At 45.0% G+C, this 21,567-nt stretch overlaps 1 pseudogene; it reads left to right on the forward strand.

Moving 5' to 3' along the window:
* The first annotated feature begins 649 nt into the window (after nucleotides 1-649).
* On the forward strand, nucleotides 650-10,069 carry LOC119817254 (annotated as a pseudogene).
* Nucleotides 10,070-21,567: the final 11,498 nt, after the last annotated feature.

The following is a 21,567-nucleotide window of genomic DNA, read 5'->3' on the forward strand; positions in this document are numbered from 1 at the left end:
GACTCTCTATCACCTTTATTATTTATCCTGGTGTTTCTGCATGTTTTTCCCACGATCTCTCTGACCTCCTTTAGGTATTAATTACAGAACTTGCATCCCCATCAGAGTGTGTGACCCATCATGAATGCTCACTTTTCAGGAATGCTTTGGAAACAGCTAATGTCGATTTTTCTGCTATAAAATGGAGTGTATTATACCCAGGAAATAGGGACAATTACAAAAATAGGAGAGAGTATATCTAATAAGCAAAGAGAACATTCTGCTCCTACAGAGGACGTAAGTCTGGTCCCCCGCATCCACACTGGCTGCTCACCATCACCTGTAACTCCAGCGCCAGGACTCTGCGCCCTCTTCTGGCCCCCGTGGGCACCTGCACTTTACATCCGCATACATTTATACATAATAAAGTACAATAGAATAACAGTTGTGTGTAGATGGTGCACCTACCCTTCACTTTGTTTTCCTGGGACGTGAGATTTGATTTTCCTCACTTCTGGTCCTTTATTTCTTACGTGTTATGTGGTGGGGCTGGCGAGAAATAGCATGGTGTATACTTCAGGCGTACTTCAATCTCCTCACCCAGCGTTTCGGAGGATGTGTTATTAGATGTGTTCTTCAGGGAGGCCAGATGTTTCAGCTCCCGGATGCTATGGGGCTCAAACCCCAGCAACTCACTTCTTCAGCAGCTTCCCTAGCACCCCCTCCTTTGGATAGCATCCCTGCTTTCCTCTGGATTCAAGGCACTGTGATGCAGGCAATCAAGTTAGACCACGTAACTGAACAATGTTGCCTCTCACTATTTGAACTAGTGAGCAAACCTCCCTGAACTTCCTGCCTCTCGTGTAGATGATGGGTTAATAATAGTCTGTTCTTCTTAAATATTTCTTGGATTTCTTTTATGGGTGCCAGGGATTTGAACTCAGGTCCTCATGCTTGTACAGTATCCTTAGTAGCTTTATTTGTCAGCTAGGCATAGATATCACCTAACAGGAGAGCTTTTAGTTGAGGGGTTCCCTAGATGAAGTTGGCCGGAGAGTTTATCTGTGTGGGATTGCTAATTGGCATAGAGGACCCAGCCCACTGTGGGTGTTACCATTCCCTGGGCAGGGCTATGAGGAAGCTAGTTGAGCACCAGGCCACCTGAGCCATCAGGAGCAGTCTTTGAGGTTTCAGATGCACTTTTTTTCTGTGATTGAATCCCCAGGTTCGGGGTGATGGTGTGCAGACCAGCAAGCAGGCCTGCCTTCACCTTCCTACCACAGCTTCTCTCAGAGAGGTGGATTGTGACCTGGAAGTATAAGCCAAATAAACCCTTGCCTCCCTCAACTTGTTCTGGTCATTTGGTATTTCTCGGCAACAAATACGAAACTCGAACACACAACACGATTTCTTACCTATTGAGCAATCCTCCCTGACCTTTTCCCTGTTTTTCTTTTTTTCCTTAATTTAAAACTTTTAAGTAAGAAATTGAGTTTAAGGAATGATTGAGGATAATGGAATCCAGTCTGATAAAACCTAATGAAATATTCCAAGTTGTTCTCATGAAGGCCTGTGCACTTTACATAGGTCCATTTCCTCGGTCTCTCAGCTTATTGGCTGCTGTGGGTCTAAAAACACAACACACATGCACGGCACGCATAAGGTGATGCAGATGGGCGATCTGGGGGACACTTGAGATGATAATGAGCAAAAGCCATCTCAAGAGAGGAAGGCTTTCTGTTGGCATCATGGCAGGAAAGGCTTGCGGAGGGAGGGGCTTGATCCGTCTCAGGGGCTGGGAAATAGAGCAAGGGCTCTCTCAGCTGGCTTTCTCGTGTGCTATTTAGTCTGGGACTCCAATCCACGGACCCACGTTCAGGGTGAGAATTGCTCCCTCAGGTAATCCTCTTTGGAGGTGTGTCTCCTAGGGAATCCTAAATCCACTCAAGTTGACAGTGGAGGTTAACTCTCTCTGAGCCTCGGTTTTTCAACTGTAAAACCGAACTAAACTGTCGCGTACATCACTAGGATGTGGGGTAACGAATGGGATGGTGCAAGCAGGCTATTGAGAACAGTGCCAGGAGCACGATCTGTGACTCCAGCTTAACGAACATCTTTATACTCACCTCCCTAATGTAGCTGCGGGCGCCTTAAGGGTGGAGCCTGCTTCTCCTTGATGCCTTATTGCACTCAGCACAATTCCTGGCTCAGTAGTGGGAGCTCCAGAAATGCCTGTTGAGTACAAGCAGAAGTAATGTAGACAGAATATGATGGAATAATGGCTTTTTATTTTGCTCTGAAATGCAGTGAGTTTACTGCATTTGGGGCTGCTTAAAACCACTGGCCCCATGGGTTTCCCTCTCCAGCACAAACACTTTGGAACAGTCTGTAGAATAGGCCCACTGTGTTGCCATCACTCTGGAATTTGGAAAATTGCAAGCAGAATTAAAGAACACTATTAGAATTATTTATTCTTTCTATGCCTCTTTATTGCACTCATTTTGGGGGGAAATCATCTGTTCTTATTCAATAAGGAGATTGCATTGCATATTCATGTAGAAAGAATTTCACCAATTTGTGGAAGCTTTTCTCAGATCTTGCCTCATGGTGGATGTCAGGCGACGCCTCATTTGGGGAGACCTAAAGCAACTTGAGCCCCGTGACTTCCGGCAACACAAAATTTCTGAATATCCCCGCTAGCAAGAAAATGGAAAGGACATTTGTAAAATATAGAGATTCGTTCCTCTAAACAGCCTTCTCTCTGGAAAATATATGTAGTCATTTGTCTGACTTAATAAGAGGACCGGGCAAGTTTCACTTATCTTAATTTGGCCTATAATGAATATACCAGATGAGATTTTGCTATGAATTGTGACTGCTCTTTCATTAGCACATGAGATAATTGCCCTCCTGGAATGGACCGACTTTATTATTTGGTGCCTAACTTAATCCCGACATGCTCTAGACGTTCCTTGGAAGTGACTTATGGCTGGAGGAGAGATGTTGGGACAGTGGGACACTGAGATTTCATGGGTGCCCATGTGTGGAGAAGGCTAGGACAACTTCAGAGCTGTGATGTCATTTACTTGCCAGAATCTGAAATTCTGCTGCCTGGATCTCCATTCCTTCCACCTGCAGCGGTGTGTGTGTCTGTGTGTCAGTGCGTGTGCATGCGTGCTCGCTCATGTGGGTAGTTTATGTGGTGTGTGTTGTAGGGATTCAAGAGAGTTCAGAACTTGGGAAGCAGCCTGGTTCAGAGTGGAGTTGGCTAACTGGGCTAGCAAGCTGTTTTGGTATAGTGCGTAAAATAAAAATTATTTTTACCCTTTTAAATGGAAAAAATAATCAATTCCCATGATAATGAAAAATCATGTAACTTCACATTTTAAACAATTTTTTAAAGGTTTGTTTATTTTACATTCTGTGTATATTCATGTTTTGTCTACATGTGTGTATGAACATCATATGTGTGCCTGGTGTTCACAGAGGTCAGAAGAGGGCATCGGATCTCCTGGAACTGGAAATGCAGATGGTTGAACCATCATGTGGGTACTGGGAATCGAACCCAGGTCCTCTGGAATAATAACTCAACCACTAAGCCATCTCTTCAGCCTCTGTAACTTCAACGTTGGTAGCATTTTCCTGGGTGTGTGACAGAACTAACGAATGACCTTGTGAAGAGCAACTCGGAGCACATAAGGGCTGCCCGAGAGCCAGAAACAGTCTTGCTGGAGCTGCACCTTTCCCAGAGTCCCCACCGTGTCTCTCTTAGTCAAGGTGCTACAGCCCCCGCACAACAACAATAATAACAACAGCTGCAAGAAAGCAGATCAGCCCTTGCCAGTGTCCCCTGGCCGCCACAGTTCCTGGGTGGAGCTACCCACGAGCAGCAGCAGCAGCTGGGCAATGCCAAAGGCAATGGGAAGAATGGGGGCTGGAACACATCTCTTCCTAGTCCTCCATCCACAATGGAAACATGGAGAAGGTTCTGTAGGATGCACAGCATGAGTCAGGACCGAGCAGCTCAAGAGGCGGCTCTCACTGTGACAGCCCTTTACCTCAAGAAGACGGGCAGATCACATTTGATATCGAGATGCACACCAACCCGAAACAAAGTGCTCAGCCAGAAGAAGTTACAGAAGGAGCGAAAGGAGTTGAGGTTTTGGAGAAAAGTGCAGCCTGGATATCAGGCTGATCCAATAGACTGGAAAACATCCCACCCCAAGAGTTCCATCTCAGACCCCCTAAGACTCTAAGCACGAGGAAGAGTGGAGCCATGATGAAAGGGAGCGTTGTTGTGGGATACACTGTGTGAAGATATATTGCTGGGATTGGTTTAGTAAGGAGCGGAACAGCCAATAGCTAGGCCGGTGGTATAGGTGGGACTTCCAGGCAGAGAGGAATTAGGAAAGGATAATTGAGGTGCAGAGGAGACACCAATGAGACGTGGAGTGATTCGGACATACAGAATGAGAGAAAGGTAAGAAGCCATATGGTAAAACACAGGTTAATAAAAGCAGGTTGGTTTAAGTTATAAGAACTAGTGGGAGCTAAGGCCGAGCTCTCGGAGTCCATAGTAAGTCTCTGTGTCATTATTTGTGTGCTGGCGGCCCTAAGAAAACTCTGACTGCAGGGCATTTTCTCTGCAGAGTTCCTAAAGATCTCTATCCTAATTCTCTTCCTTGCTCATGTGTGGGCTTTGGGGTTGGGCATCTGTATTGGAAGACAACTGAATATTCTGAGGGGACAGAAAAGGCCCTGGAGATGTGAGTGGCCTGTGAAGAGGTGAATCTGAGTCTTATTGTAAGCATGATGTAAGCAACCTCCAACCCAGTCCCAGTAACTCTCAAACCCAGGATTTTACGCAAACTCTTGTTGAGGCATTTTACTACCCTTGTCCCCCTTTGACCTGTGAGCCACTTTAGAGATCTGTAACAGAGCTTCCTGTCATTTAGAAATTTACAAGGGCTTTTTGTCAGCAGTGCCACCAGCAGATACAATCTTGTGAGCAGTGCCATCGTCTCCTCTTGGTACCACCAGAACCCCACCTGCATCGTTCATGCTAGAAGCTGTATTCTAGCTGCCCAACTGCGTCTCCATCTAAATGAGGTCAGCTTTGCAAGCCCTACTATAAAACTTTGGTTTAGTTTTTGTTTTGTTAGTGGAGCTGCTGCTTCCGCTGCACAACAATGACAACAGGAAAAAAAGTAAGCTTTCCTAAGCTCGGACTTACAGTTGTGAAAAAGAGAAAAAAAAGGCCAGATACAAGGAAAAAAATATCCCGGGCAATAAGCAGAACGAAACAGAAACAGAGTGCACTTAAGATGCCCTGGCCCTGCAGAAGGGGCTATTAATGCGGTCCCTGTGAAAAGAAAGATTTTGAGGGCTGGAAAGATGGCTCAGTAGCTAAAAAGCACCTACTGTTTACAGAGGACCAGAGTGTGGTCCCTGGCACCCATGGCGGGCAGTCAGCTCTACTGATCAGACACCCTCTTATGCTGTCTGTGGGCACCTGCACTCATGTGAGCATACCCACACATATGTACACATCCATACACAAAAATTAATCTGCTAAAAAGGGATTGCATTTCTTTCCATCCTGGTAGGCTACAGGCTTGGAATTTAATTTAACAAAAACCATGTTTCATTTCTTGTATTACCTAATATATGGGAATACATATGTATATATGTATATATCCCCCTCCAATGCTGAAGGTTAAACCCAGGTCCTTGTACCTGCTAGGGAAATGCTCTACCTTGAGCTAGAGTTGCAGACTTCGGTTTCTTGAGATGGCTTCACAATGTACCCCAGGCTGACCTCAAACTTGAGACCCTCCTGTTACCATCTTCTGAGTGCTGGGATTGCAGGTGTGCACCCCCACAGTCAGCTAGAGCTACACACTCTAGGCATTACTGTTTAAAACCTTGTGATTTCATATTTAAAATAGTGTTTAACAAGACCTAGGATGAGTAGTCAAGAAGAAAGGTATTATTATGCCTGTTAGATGAAGAACAATGTACCTTTTTTTTTTTCAATAGATTGCCTTGCTCAAAGAAGCCTTAGGCGAATCAGGAAATTTCAGTGAAGTATTTTTTTTAAATATTTATTTATTCATTATGTATACAGTATTCTATCTGTGTGTATGTCCGCAGGCCACCAGACCCCATTACAGATGGTTGTGAGCCACCATGTGGTTGCTGGGAATTGAACTCAGGACCTTTGGAAGAGCAGGCAATGCTCTTAACCACTGAGCCATCTCTCCAGCCCCCACAATGTATCATCTTGTTTAGATTCTGCAGACTGTAAATAAGGAAGCCAGGATGCGGAAGTCATTGAGAATAAACTTCAAACCCCCAAACCAAGACCGTTTTCCTTCAGGAGTGTTTGTGAGCTGCGTTGTGCACAGGCTGGCTTTGCTTCTGAAGACAGGTCTGTCTTCCCTTTGAGCACTGCTGAAGAATTTGCTGGCATGAGCATCAACCATGTCCTGAGATACTAAGCTTGCTGAGATGGGCGGCTGGGTGTTGCTACTCACCTCCTCAGCAGTGGTTACATGTATTAAGGGGTTTCTTGGAATCCCTGAGGCAGAGCCATATTCAATTAACTGTGTGGGTGTATGCGGATGTGGGAGTGTGGTAGGGGAGGGATGGTGCCTACATCCCATTCCACCTGCTGTACGCTAGGGGGTGTTCCAAGATGTGTAAGATGCTCCCTGGCTATCTATAACTGTTCTTCAGGATTCCACTGCTTTCCCAAGGTCTCCAGAAGCTTTCCGCTCACCTTAGCTTTTCTTTCTTCCCTTCCTCCGAGTGACGGGGAAATGTATACAGAACACAGACACAGCCTACTGTGGATTAGAACTCTCCCTGATCTGGCCTAGCTCTCTCAGCATGGGAGGTTCCTGGAGAAGGGTGTGCAGAGAGTCACATCTCTGCAGGGTCTCTTGCAACAGGCGCTCAGTGAGAATTTTTCTATCAAAAGGTTAAATAAATCAATAAAAGAGGAGCCACAGTATACTAGACTTTGTGTTTCTTTTAAAAGGTTTAAATTACATTGATGTATATATGTATGAATGTCTTTATTTGTTGGTTGTTTATTTATTTATGTGTGTACCACTGCACAGGTGTGAAGGTCAGAGGGCAGATTTTGGAAGTTGGTTCTCTCTTTCCACCATGCGGGTTCTAGGTATTGAATTCGGGTCATCAGGCTTGTTGGCAAGTGCCTTTTGCCACGGGGCCCATCTCTCCTCACTTTGCATTGCAGATCATGCAGATCGATCCCAGGTACCTAAACTGAGCAGAGAACGCCCACCCGAGGGCACACAAGGCTTGCTGGAGAAATGAAGTCCACGCCTGTTCTGTCTGACCGACATGCCTCCCATCTGTGGTAAAAATATCTGGACCATTTAGATATTTCCATCCAAATTCCAGTCACCATCAGAAGTCGCCAACCCTCTTTGTGTCCAAGCGCTTGTTCTAATCGAAATGCACTGTGTTTTGTCAGTTCTTTTCCCTATTTTTTCCTGTGACAAGAGGAAGGATGCAATTAAAATCCTTGTCTTTAGTGCTTACACGCTTCCAGTGCGTGCTGCATGAAACAACTCAAACTCCGTGCCAAAAACATACCAGCTATTTGCTCTTGTTATTTTTTTTTCTAAATATATAGGAAATACTGTTATTGCATGATTTGTGAGAAATAACTTCATCATGGAACTAAATATAAGAGAAATAGACATACATTTGTTAAATAATGATCAAGTGTATACAGCATATATTTATTTATTTTCATGTTTTATTTTATGTCTGTGTTTAGCCTGCTTGCCGCTAAGTGCACCATGCCGTGCCCGAGGAGGCCACAAGAGGGACTCAGATCCCCTGGAGGTGGAGTTACAGACGGTTGTGAACTGACGTGTTGGTGCTGGGAGCCAAACCCAGGTCTTCAGCAAGAGCAGCAGGTGCTCTTAACTGCTAAGCCATCTGTCCAGCCCCACCAGCCATTTCTTTATGCTTCCAGAGTCTCCCCCATTCACGGTGTCCTTGGAAATCTGCCTCCCACAGCAGGCAGGCTTCATCTCTATTTCTTGTTGTCAGGGAGATTCATCTGGCAGGTCTGAATGTCTGCTGTCTGGTCAGAGGGGACTCAAAGAGGAGCATCCACTTGGACTAAAGAGTAGAACCATGTACATAGCCCCTCTTTGTGTCTCGGATCCTGAAGGACTGTGGCAAAGTAAATTATTTCAGAAGATCATAAGGAAATGGCATTGCTTCCATGCCATAAGCATGTAGAGAGTCCTTGGGCATGAGTGGAAGGCATGGCAAAGGCCCTATGGTATGTACAATCCTGCCTCAGCCTCCCATGTGGTATGGCACTCCCGGTCTGATACTTGCTGAATAAAAGAAGTCTTTGTCTGGGGAATCTAATTCCATGTAGAACCAAATTATACCCATGAACACTATTGGAGGCAGATCTCAAAACTCTGAATGAGTTGAGTGGGTGAAAGTCTAGCGCAAGATTGTAGGTAGAGCGAGGCGGAGGGCGGGGGTGTCTACACCAAGGTATAGAAAGTCTCCAGAGACTGTAAGGATTGCATAGCCAGAGTACAGAGCATGTCTGGAAGACAGGAGAGGAGATGGGTGGAGACAGATCGCCGAGGAGTGTGGGGTCCATACTACGGGCTTCCCGAGGGAGCTGCTCAGATACAGTGGGGTTGACAAGATTAGGGAGACATTTTGGAGATTCCTGTGCCTGCAGTAGAGATGGTAGACAGGGGTGAGGAGATTGAGAGGCTGACCGTGGTGGAGGTAAAAGCTGATGCGCTTTTTGAATTCGTAATTGGAGCCTTTGCACCTGGGCGTAGAGGAAAGGGCAGTTTCCCACCATGGCGTCTCATGGCTTTCAGTGCCGCTGTTTCCGTTTTCCCTCCTTTGCATCCACGGCAATCTGAACGCCTACTCTTTTTCTGTCGTCAGAATTTGATGTTACCTGCAATGCATGAGTTTATAACTCACGGACATACTCCGGCCTGTTTAGCACACAGTCTCTGTGGTGAGGCTCCCTGGGCATCGGGAGCCGATATGAAGAGCATCGGCTCATGCGGATGAAGCTGCAACAGTCACCTTGCCTTGTGTTTTGCCAGGAGATGGAATCTGATTTCCGCCTTGCCTGTGTTTCCAGCAGCATGACACATTTGTACAGCAGTGCGCTCTCTGGAGCACCAGGCACTTAATAAACATCACCTCCGGATAGCAGTGAGAACTGGGTCAGTCAAAGTCCCGGGTTTCCAGAGTTAGCTGAGGCGACAGGCCCTTTCTATGTTTCTCCCTGTTACAAAAATGACTGGAGAGGGGCTGGAGAGGCAGCTCAGCGGGTAAGAGCACTTGCTGTGTATGCACCGGGACCTAAGTTTGAATCCCCAAAAACACATTTTTAAAAAGCTAGCCATGACTGGTGCCTGTAATTCCAGTGTTGGCAGGCAGAGGCAGGAGGATTCCAGGAGTTCCTGAGGTTCCCTGACCAGCTAGCCTGTCAGAAATGGAGCTTTGAGTTCAATGGGAAACCTTGTCTCAAGGGAATAAGACAGAGAATGATAGGTGAAGACTCAAAAATCTTTCGAGGATTCAAGCGCATGTGCACACAGGTGGACCCTCGCGCGTGCGCATGTGCGTGCTTGCACACACACACACACACACACACACAAGTCCTCACCATTGTGACCACGAGGGTCCAAGACACCCCCCAGCTGGTGTGCTAACACTTCCTTCTATCATAGGAGGGAGACTCATCTTGGGATGCTAATAAATTATGATGCCCAGATATGAAAGTTATCAAATACTTATCTCCTCTGGGACTGGAAGAAGCTCTCAGCTCCTTCCTACTGTTACGGGGGACAACCATGGCCCTTCTTGTGTTATTGATCAAGAAAGCAGGGGAGGGCAGAATGAGGCCCAGGCAGCTGGCCAACCATGGGACGTTCAGGGGAAAGCTGGTTCGCACACACCCAGTGCAAACAGCTCAGGTGGCTTGCCATCTTCAGCATCTAAAGCAAGCATTTCTTGCTTAGTATGTGCTAAAGAAAATGGAGAAAATTGACCTTCTAAGAATTTATCCAGTTCTGTTCAATAAAAACATATGGAATTATCTACAATTTTGAAAGTCCCATTTCTAGCCAGTGACCACTCTATTCCTAGGGTGCTCATTTCCTAGGGCGGGAAGCCAACCCACAGGTGATGACTATAACAGAGATATCCCACCCCTTACATGAAACCCATTGCTAGGTGCTGTGTTTGGGGGAATAGATTGCAGAGTAAGGAGGAGGGGTGGTCTCCAGGGTGTGCTCTGTAGTCTTAACTGGGGTGGTCACTGTGCTGTCCATAAGGGACCTTGTTTTCAAGCTGGACCACACCAGCATTCTGACACTCAGGAAGATGGTGAGTTCAGGGCCAGCTAGTACGCAGACTGAGACTCACTCCTCCCCTCCCCAGCACATGCACGCTCTACCATTATCAGTCCCCCAAATTTTGTTTCATTCTTGGCTTCGCCTATCACATTTGAATAAAGAAATCTTGATTTTCTTTTTAGACATTTGTGTTGCTAAATCTAGTTTCTCCATTCATTTTTTTTGTTCCATATCAACACATATGTGTTGCAGTAATGACAACATTCCTCAATATGACCTTCAGTCATATTGATAAATAATGCAAATGTAGTGATAGTGATCCTATACAGCAAAAGATAGACTATATTAGCAGTTCTGGGGATGGAACCCAAGGGTACATGCATGTAACACAGGTTCTCTAGACCTACACAGTCCTTGAACATACATGTAACACAGGTGCTCTAGACCCCATGCAGTCTTTGAACAAGTAATTTTACAGAGTTAAGATATATTCCTAGAGGGAAGAGCCCAGAGCTTCTGAGAGCCTATCCCAAGGGGTGGTTAACCATGTCAGAACCTCAGGAAGACCCCAGAGAGATGCCATTATTGAAGCAAGGACCTGAACACTTAGGTAAGACAAAGGGGTGAGACGGAAGGACATATGAAATAGAGGAAATGACCCATACACAGGGGAGTTGTGGGATCCCAGGAACACGGCTTTCTGCTCCAGGTCTGGGCTGGGGTATGCAATCGGCTGTTTGAAGAGGTCAGATAACACAGGACCTTGCCATGTCCCTTATTTGTAAGATGAAGGTGAAAAATAATACATCACATCTTGCTTGAGTAGGTACTGAATGAATGCTGGCCATCAGCCACACGAGTGGGGATTATGCTAAATATCACATAATCACATATTAAAAAAATAAGTTAGTGGCATAACCAAAAACAGTTGGAAGTTTGTGCTCTTGGTTTGTCTTCTGGGTGGTAAATGTGCGTGCATGGCAGGTAGTTAACTTGGTCCTTAAGGGCGTTAGGGGAAGCTAGTTTCCCCTTCTACTGCAGAGCCCTAATCCACATCCCTTATTTAGATGGTGGGATGACAAGAGAAAGAACGGGAAATCACAGACAGGTAGGCATGGCTTTAAATGTTTAGTCTGCTGCTCACTGGCTTGGTGACACGGTGGCACTTCTCTGGGCCTCGATGACATTATCTGGAAAGGGGGGGGGCTGATGATGATATCAGATAATGACGATCAAATGAAACGATACTTGGAAAATTTTGTTGTGACATTGGAAGTGCCTCCATTAGTTTTGCTTTTATGGGAAACACACGTCTAAGGAGCCCCTTCTCCGTGCCTTCTCCAGCCCAAGTCCTCGCCATTGTGACCACGAGGGTCCAAGACACCCCCCAGCTGGTGTGCTAACACTTCCTTCTATCACAGGAGGGAGACATCTTGGGACGCTAATTAATTATGATGCCCAAATATGAAGGTTGAAACCAAACGGGCGCAGAGGACCCTGTTGCTAGACCCTGGGCCGGACTCTCACAGGTGCCTCCCCGTGATGGGGGTCTGTTTAGGCGGAAGCAGGCTAATCTAATCTCCCCCACATTACTGTAATTATTAACTACTACTTCTAGAATCTATCGAGTTATCATTATTGTTATTATTCTGAAACTCAGCCCCATTTCCATGTCGTAAAGATAAACCAAATCTCATTCCAATTAGTTGCAGCAGGAGGGAATGAACTTTAAACAGACATTTAATTTCTGAAAAAAAAAATTAGGAAGTTCTTCATGGAAATGTTATGGCATTTTGAAACAGATTAATAGTTCAGCGTGAACACATCCACCCTGCAGCTAAATGACGGCTGCGTGATGTGGAGGAGGCGGCGGCAGGTACAGCGAGCAAAACCAGTGGCTGCCCTGGCTTGGAGCTCATCCGATAGTCTTTGTTTCCTGACTTTCAAGTACTATTCTGTTTTTTTTTTTTTTAAGTCACTTTATAGATTGAGTTATTGGTCTTACATTATGGGTATATTTTATTTATTGAGAGGAAAGAGTTGACTTTCAAGGTGACAATAAAATTTAGCAAAATCTCCCCAAGTCTATGAAAAGACGTAAATCCTCCCCCCCCAAAGCTCAGCTCTCAAGATGGTGACCTACAAGGGGTAGGTATGTGGGGTGCGAGCGTGCGGGAGTAGGGGGGGGGCTGGGGTGTTCCCTAGCACCGGTTCAGATGGTGTATTCTCTTGCCTTCTCGAATTAGCATTCATATCCAAGAGCGTGCCCCCTTTTCAGCAGCTGGACATGACAAGGAGAAAGGTTTCCGTGATGGATTCTTGTGTGTGTCTGTAAATTCCATGCTTGTGAAGTTGGATTAATAGCAAGGGACACTGAAGTCCTTTTGTTCTTGCACAAACAGCTCCCGAGCCGGGGAGGGACAGAGTGAGCATCTCAGTGGAACATAGCCTGAAGGCATGACTTGGAGAGGGACTCGAGTCAATCTCTGGCCTCCCTCCCCGAGCCTCATTACCGCATCTGTTCCTCTGGGACGGGGGTGGGGGGGGGGGAGAGAAACCACAAAATAAATGTCAGCGACTTCAGCGTTTCTCTCGGTATCTGTGCAGGCTGCAGTGAGCTCTGGATTCAGTGGACTGCCCTGGATGGACACAGCGGGGCCTGTAAATACAGTCTAGTTCCTAGGGAAAGAAAACAGCAGCTCACCTGCCTGGGGGCTGTTACAGATGACGGTCTTTGGAACATGGATTTTTGCTCCAGGGCTGAGCTGTTGCTGGCGTGCTAAGGGATGTAACCTTCTATTCCTGTAGGAGACACCAAGCCACAGGCTACAACGTTATAAAAATAAGCTTTTCCCTCCAGAAATACATTGTAGACAATTGACACCGATTAATGAGGCTGAGATTTTTTATTCTAATACCATTTTAAAAAGTAGTTAAAAATTTTTCATCTAACTCAACTTAGCGCATATTCTTTTCCCTACTAATTTGGTAGCTTAGTGTCTGGGAACAGTGCTGTTCAATGAGAGTTTGCCTGCTCTGTTGCAGAAAAATAGTTACAGTTTAGCAAGCTTTTCTACAGAAGTGAATTTATTCTAGTTTCTGTGATAAATTATTCTCATTTTATGAAATGATGGTAGAGATGGGCAATTTTTAATTTATTCAAAAAATTTAAAATTATATTTATGTGGGGGGGTCAAGTCAGCCATGGCACATGTGAAGGCCAGGGGAGGACTTGCAGGAGGTGTTCTCTTCTATCCTGTGGGTCCTGGAGATTGAACTCAGATAGCCAGGCTTGACAGCAAGTGCCTTTACCCATTGAAATATCTCTTGGTCCTAGTTTACTTTTTTTAAAGGCCACTTTATTGACATGTGAAAAGCCGCACCTATTTAACTTTTATGATGGGATGAATTTTGGAACAAGCGTATACTTGTGAAACCACCTCCATCAGTAAAACCTTCACATCGCCTCCTCCCAGCCTCAAATCCATCGCCTCTCAAAGTGGTCTCTCACCTCTTTTATTAATAGTATGACTACTTTTTGTGATAAGAAAACTAACATAACACCCATTTTCATATCAAAAGTTAAACAAAAAATATAATATTGTGAACTATAGGCACTATATTTGATGGTGTTCTAAAATGCCCTACGCACACAAGAAAAAACACTTTTAAGCTTATTTTCAGATCAAAAAGATTCTGTTTTTAAAATTTCAGGTTAGAAAAATCCCCAGGTCTGATAACCACCATCTTAGAGCAACGGCTTTAGGATTGAAGTTGTTGAACTCCGTGACTTACCAGTTTTTTTTTTTTTTTTTTTTTTTTTTTTTTTTTTTTTTTTTTAGCTTGGGCAAAAGAATTACTGCCCTAACTCTCAATCTTCTTAACTGTAAAATGAAGACAGACGTATTTATCTCACAAAGATATCGTAAGACAACATTAGAAACACCCAAACCATCCCCATGACCATCAACTTGGGCCTGGATAAACTGGTGTGCCCACAACGAGATATCACCCAGTGGTAAAATGAATGAATGAATGAATGAATGAATGAAGAATGAATGAATGAGTGATCCTGTGGCAACTCGGCTGCATCTCAAAAACATGCTCTGGGAAAGGAACTAGATGCAGAAGATGACATATTGTATCATTTTACTTACATGAAAGGTCGGAGAGGACGAATCTACAGAGGTAGGAAGAACATTAGCGATTGCCTGGGGCTGTGGGGGGAGAAGGATTGACTGTAGTGGACACGAAGGGTCTCGCTGGGGCAAAGGACATGTTCTTAACAGGACCGTGGTAAAGGCTATTCAACTACTCACTTAGTAGAAAAATCACCAAATTGTGTATTTAAGACTGGAGAAACTTTGGATTCTACCTTAACAAAGCTGTTAAAAAAAAAAAAACAACTAAAGTTTTGGTGACGGTGATGTGTAACATGCTCGCTGCACAAGCATGCCTACTTGAGCCTGGATACTCACCACCCACGTGAGAGCTGCCAGGGCAGCTCACTCCTAAACCCCAGGCTGGGGATGCGGGAGAGAGACAGATTCCTCAAGCTGGCTGACCTAGCCGTTGTGTGCTTGCTTCAAATTCGGTGAGAGACTTTGTCCTAAGAAATAAAGGTGGAAAGTAACCAAGCAAAGACACCAGACATCGACTTCTGGCCTCCACATGCATGTGAGTGGACAAGCACACACACACACACACACACACACACACACACCCCTTTTGAGTTAACATATAAAATAAAAAGGTAATGCATGAACAGTAATCTAAGATTCAGGAGGGTGAAATCCTGGCTGGGCCTTGGCGTGTGTTCCCTGAAGAGAGAGCCAGACCCACTGGCCAGCGTCAGCCAACAGTTATGGCTGGAATGAGGTACGTTGTCTCTTAACACGTTAATTTCCATTATGAAATATTTGGAGGTGGGAGCAGGTAGGACCTGCTTTAGAGGCTTCCGCCTTGTCGAGTACATTCATCTGTTCACAGTAGCAGACTCACTGGCGAATGGGATCATCCTGAGATTGTGTCTCCTATACAGGGCAAGGCGAGGCCTCTCCCACTCTGTCTCCTACCACGTAACGCCTTATCCCGGGTCAGGTCTCTGCTAGTAAGAAGGCCACCGCCAGAAGTGGTCGCTTCACTGTGGACCAGGACCATGAACCACAGTAAACCTATTTTTCCCCACATGCACCTAGTCTATGGAATTGTGGCATTGGCCACAGAAAATGGGCTAAGACATGACCTTTTGAGAGAGCTCCCTCCTCAGCCACGAGCTGTAAGCTGTTGTAACTCGGTATAGTTCCAGCCTGGGTGTTTTAGGGAAATAAAACCAGTAAGTAAGACAATCAGACGTTGAAACAATCCATTTACTGATTAAACGTTATGGTGGTTCAAATGAAAGGACAAAGTCAAAATCAGGAGGAGGCTTGTTAGGGAAGGGACCATTAGCCAAATCTTGAAGAAAGGGGAAGACACCAGAAGAAAAGAAGCTAGAGGCAGAGTCTATAAGAATACCACAGGACAAACACAGCCACAGAAACATATCCCCAAGATCACTCCGAGAGCCCCGGGGGGAAGTGCAGACTTTGGAAGTAGACAGACGTGGGGCCAATCTCTGGCTCCACCCTCAGACATTGGGTGGAACACGCTGTCTGGCCCACGCTCACTAACTGTAGAGTGCTGGTAATAAAGTCTGTCTTCTAGGATGAGTTAAGATATAAGTGAGACATCTACCTGAAGCCCTCGTTCACTGCTTGGCTGATACAAGGTATTTCCTAAAAGTAAGTTTCCTTTCTTCACACACCCTTAAAAGGTGATAATTTAATTATGGAAGAAACCTATGGGAGGCCTTTAAAAAGACAGCAGCAGATTAAAACAAAGGGAATGACACCGTTGGTCAAATAGTTTTCCTCCCTTTAAGACCTGGTTCATTTCTAATGCAGCCTGTGCCTCTCCTTGGCTGTACTGAGGGTCGTTTTAGAAAGATCGACTTTGCTGTGCTACCGCCTACGGATAGCATCTGCACCCATTTTAAGTGCACGATTCACTGAGCTTTGACAAACGTATGCACACGGCCACCGCCACCACAGTCAGGTCCCGGGTAATTTTATTAGCCTTGCATTTCTCCGTCAGCCTTTACAGTCCAATCCTCACCCCACCCACCCCTCACACCTGAGATGTGGCAATTCGGTCTCCGTTCTAGCAGGGGGGAATGTGGGAATGGTTTCTGGTTTTCAGCACGTTAAGTAAAATCGCTCCAGGGGCTGGGGATCTGCTCACTAGTGGGACGGTTGGTTAGGTGAGGCCTTGGGTTTTATCTTAGTACCACAAAATGAATGAATGAATGAACAAATGAATGAATGAATGAACAAATACATCCATTGAGCCAGTTGCTGATAAGACTTACTGAACACTATTATTTCCTAGGAATTACAGCAGGACCTGGGACTGTAGTGATTTATAGAATTTACATTCTTCGTATGTAAGGCAGACACTTTTTAAAACCATTAAAATTCCTAGAGCCTTTCCATTTTTTAAGAGCTTTCTTCCCCACAAATTTGAAACAGACAAAAGACTTTCAGATATTTTTGCCTCCAAATACATAAATTTAAAAATTCTAATTAAAATATATCATCACTTGCCCATGATCATGGTTACAATTAAAACGAGTGGGAGGCTGGTTGTGCTGGCTTATATCTTTAATCCTAGAATTTGGAAGGCTGTGGTAGAAGGATTTCAAATAATAGGCCAGGCTGGAAGAAGAAAAATTACAATAACTACCTTGGAAAACTTCAACAATTTCCTACAAAATTAAAATTCGACACAGCAGTTCCACACCTGGGCACTGACCGAGAGAAATGAGATATTTACCCAAACCTCAAGTGTTTAGAGTCTTTGCTTGCTTGTGCACTCACTATTCTGTTGGATCAGAAACCCAGGGCCTCACATTGCTGAGCAGGGCTCTGCCTCTGAGCCACCCAGCCCTCTGTGTCTTTGTTAGGCGTGGAGAAGCTCGGCTGGAGCCATGGGTCTCTTCCTATGAGATTCGGATGAATCACTTACTCTCATCCCTTTCTGAGGATTCACTGCCTGCTTTCTTGTTCCAGTCACTCAAACTGTATACACCTTTTAAACGAAAGCCCCATCACCATCAGCAAGATTTGAAGTTTTGTTGTTGTTGTTTTCTGTGTGTTTTGTGTGTGTGTTTGTGTGTGTGTGTGTGTGTGTATGCTCATGCTGCAATACACGTGTGGAGGTCAGAGGACAACTTTCAGGAATCCGTTCTTTCCTTCTAACCTTACGGAGACAGAATTGCTTAGATTCTGCCATGCTGGTACTCCAGGCTGGCTAGCCTGTGAGCATCTGGGACACTCTTCTGTTCCCCCCCTCTCATCTTACCATAGGAGTTCGGGGATGGGTACCACAGACTCTGGCTGTTTTAAAATTTATGTTCTGGGGATTGAACTCAGGTCAGCAGGCCTTTGCGGCAAGCAATCTACTGAGCCATCTTGTGGGTCCTCGAGTATTTATTAATGCCCCCAAGTTCAAGGCACCCTGATACAGGGTTGGGCAAAGCTTGATCCTTGACCTTGGGAAGCTTGTGGTCCTTCTAGAGCTATGAACTGCTAGCATTTCCTCAAAGGCCATACTCAGAAATCAGATGTGGCAGTGATGAGGGTAGCATTGCCCAAGTCCGGGATGTCATGAAGAAGGAGGTCTAGTCTGCATGGGGAACAAGAAAACGTTTCATGGAGGTGGCGGCCACAGGAGATGGAAAAGGGGTGGGCTGAGATGTTTGTAGGGAAAGTCAGCACAGGCTGGATGGGGAAGAGGATGGCTCGGGAGAGCAGAGGTGGAATGCCCTGTAACCCCATCTTGAGATGGGATCAGAAGGTGGGGCTCGGTCCTCTAAGAACTTGCATTGTATCTTCTTCTCTTGCTTCCTGGGAAGAGGTAATCTGAAATGGAAAGGGAATTTCTGGAGGAAAAGCCGTGTAAATTCTGTTTTAACTTTTCTCAGCAAGCAGTGAAGACTGGGAGTGCGAGACAGATACAGTTCCATGCCCTGAGTTCTCTAATGCTCTGGCCTCCACTTGGACAATTCTGTGCTTGAGATTTACCAGGTTTGAGGCATTCGCCTTGTCTGGATGTCAGCGAGATGAGGATGGGGAACTCTGTTAGGCATCAGCTGCGGGAGGATGGGACAGGCTTCTAGGTGCCTGCAGGTGAGGGTGGGAAACTCATTGGCTTTGTTCATTTCCAGGGCCTGAAATTGTTTAATCAACAAGTTAGTGAAAATGAAATATTCCTTCTGATTTAGACTCTTTGCAATGATATAAATATTTGTGTGTTCTGCTCTTCCGATAACAGTAAGCTACCCAGTTATTACAGTTGATTGTAATGTCTGACTGAAAATCCTGCTGTTTTTAAAGCTCTTGATTTTTTTTTATAAGGGTCTGTTTTGCTTCATTTTTGTTTTTTTGTTTTTCGAGACAGGACTTCTCTGTGTTGCTTTTCAAGACAGGGTTTCTCTGTGTAACATCCCTGAGTGTCCTGGGACTCACTTGTAGATCAGGCTGGCCTAGAACTCACAGAGATCCGCTTGCCTCTGCCTCCTGAGGGCTAGGATCAAGGGAGTGGCCACCATCTCCAAGGCAGGTCTCCTTACTATGTAAATAATAAGAACTGCATTGATAGAGACACTTTTTTTTTTGACATAGAGTCTCACTGTGTAGTCCCAGCTGGCCTGGAATTCACTATGTAAACTAGGCTGGCCTTTAACTCACAGAGAGCCACCTTCCTCTGCCTCCTGGGTGCTGGGATTAAAGACAGGTACCACCATGCCCTGCACAGGACACTTATTCTTTGCCAGACATTGTATTATCAAGTTTCCTGTAATATTTGAGAAAACTGATGTCAAGAGAAACTGAATTATTTGCCCATAGTTCATACTAAATGACAGGGTTGGGATTCCCATGTAAGTTTGGACTCAGCAAGTTAGGCCTTCCTCTGAAGTTACAGAAATTGGCTGTGGGTGAAGGTAACATCCATGGTGATGCTAACATGGGTTGGCTACGGGAAATGCTCAACCTAGCCGTTTGCCTATTTGTTTTGGAAAATCTGAGCCATCTTAAATACTGTATGTGAGATCTCTGTATTAAAATAATGAGATGAAGTCAACAGAAATGAACTTGTTCTTTACACATCTATTTTAAGGAGCCCTAATTTTTGGAAAGTACTGGGGTACATCTCTTCAGGCTAAGATTTAAGCATTCAAGTTGCGTCCTCCTTATATTTCCAAGTGGCTTGGATGTTTTCCCCTTGCTTCTCCCTAGGTATTTGTCAGATAGTGTCCGCATGCCTCTGTGCACACACAAGTGCCAGAATGCCGCTTGAAAGCAAATAGTTTGGGTAGTGTAAAAACATGTTCTAAGTAAGCTATTGCTTTTTGTCACACACCCTAGAAGCCTTTGAGCAAGATTCCTGAAATTCATTTAGTGGGTATTCACTTAGACTTTTCTGAAGAACAATTTCTCTGTAAATTATTAACTTTTTATTGCCACATTTCCCAGATTCAATTAGATTAACATTTAGTGTCATTTCTCAAGCAGGGATAATCATCCTGAAGATGCTTTGAAGAGAGAACGTGTGTGCTCTCTACCTTTCGGTCTTTTAATTTATCTTATTTATTTGGCAGGTGTGTGCATGTGTGCCGGGCAGAGGGAAGCTGAGAGTCTGACAGCTGATGGGAATTGATAAGTTGAGAACCATTCCACGTTGAGTTTATAGCGTTTGGTTTTCTCTGCCGTGGGCACATCTGAGAGCCTATGAAATATGCAGGCTAAAGAGGATGGATTCCCTAAGTGGCTTCTGAATACAACATTGATTCCTATCCAGTAAAGTTTAGCAAACCATGTCCAGGGCTGTTGACAAGCAGGACAAACGGAGTGGCAACTGCAAGCTTTTGATGTGTGGGTGAAGGTAGGCTTTGGAGCTTCCTTCTTTACGGTCCCCTGACGGGATGGGGTAAAGTCCAAAGCAGGAGCAGTGGCCGTAGCAAGGCCCCTTGCTACGGTGGCAGCGACTTCAAACATGGCTCATGAATAGGAGCCCATTTGACCCTTGACCAGAACCAGGCTCTAAATTGGCAGACAGAGAATCGGAGTAATTTGTATCATTTCAATTAGTTACTCGCTGCATAACGGGGAGGTCATGACTTTGTGCCGTGATGACTGCCCGTGGCAACCGAGCTTGAATGTCCTATCAGTTTCCAAATACTTTCACTTAATAAATGTAAGTTCATAAACAAGGCTCGATTGTTGGGGTGCACAACAAAGCGAATTATCCACTCTGAGACCGAACGGAGGGGAGATGACATAACTTCGTCGGCAAGATCCTTTCAATTTTTTTTTCTTTTTTGGTAAGGGAGAAGCTGATAAATGGGGTTAATAACGTCGGCTGAATGAGCAGTATTGATCTCGGGCTATGTAAAACAGCCAGGAAAGAAGCGAGTTTATGTAAGAGCACTGTTGTTGTAGTTCTGAAAGCCAGCAGTTTTCTTTCACTGTTTGCTCTGTACAACCAAAATTCAAAAATCTTAAAATCAATGTTGCCATTGTCGGGTCCAAACAGCACACCCTTCCGCGGACAATGCAAAGAATTTCAAAATATAGATAGCTGCCTGCTCCATACAGCTCTGACGGCAAGAAACATTGGGCTGTTTTCTTTCGAGAAAGAAAGGGCAGCCTGTTCCAGCGGGAAGACAATGGTGCATCCAGAAGCCTGTGAAACCTCATGAACTCAGCGCAGCAATTCAAGCCTTTGATTTGAAAAATGTTTTGTGTGTCTTCCTCCACTTTCCCCTCATGCCAGCCAAGAGCTGTTAGTTAGCAAGTCAATGTTTTCCCGCTCGAGGAAGGAAGAAAAAAAAAAGTTCGGCACGTACATAAGTTTTGCTATTTGGCTTTTGTTTTCTGAATTAAAATAAAGGTTTCCTTCTTCCGTGTCACAATCTATTAGCCACCAGGAAAGCTGGTATCACAGTTCGCTCGCGTTCGCCCTGCATCTATAGCGGATTTGACGGGGTGTGGAAACCAACACGGGTACTGCTCTGTGACTGTCACCTGCAATCAGTTGGTGCTGTGGCTCAGATTAACCATGACAGTAGGCAATATTTCCAACATTATTA

The sequence above is a fragment of the Arvicola amphibius genome, chromosome 6 (assembly GCF_903992535.2).
Source record: "Arvicola amphibius chromosome 6, mArvAmp1.2, whole genome shotgun sequence".
NCBI classification, from domain to species: domain Eukaryota; kingdom Metazoa; phylum Chordata; class Mammalia; order Rodentia; family Cricetidae; genus Arvicola; species Arvicola amphibius.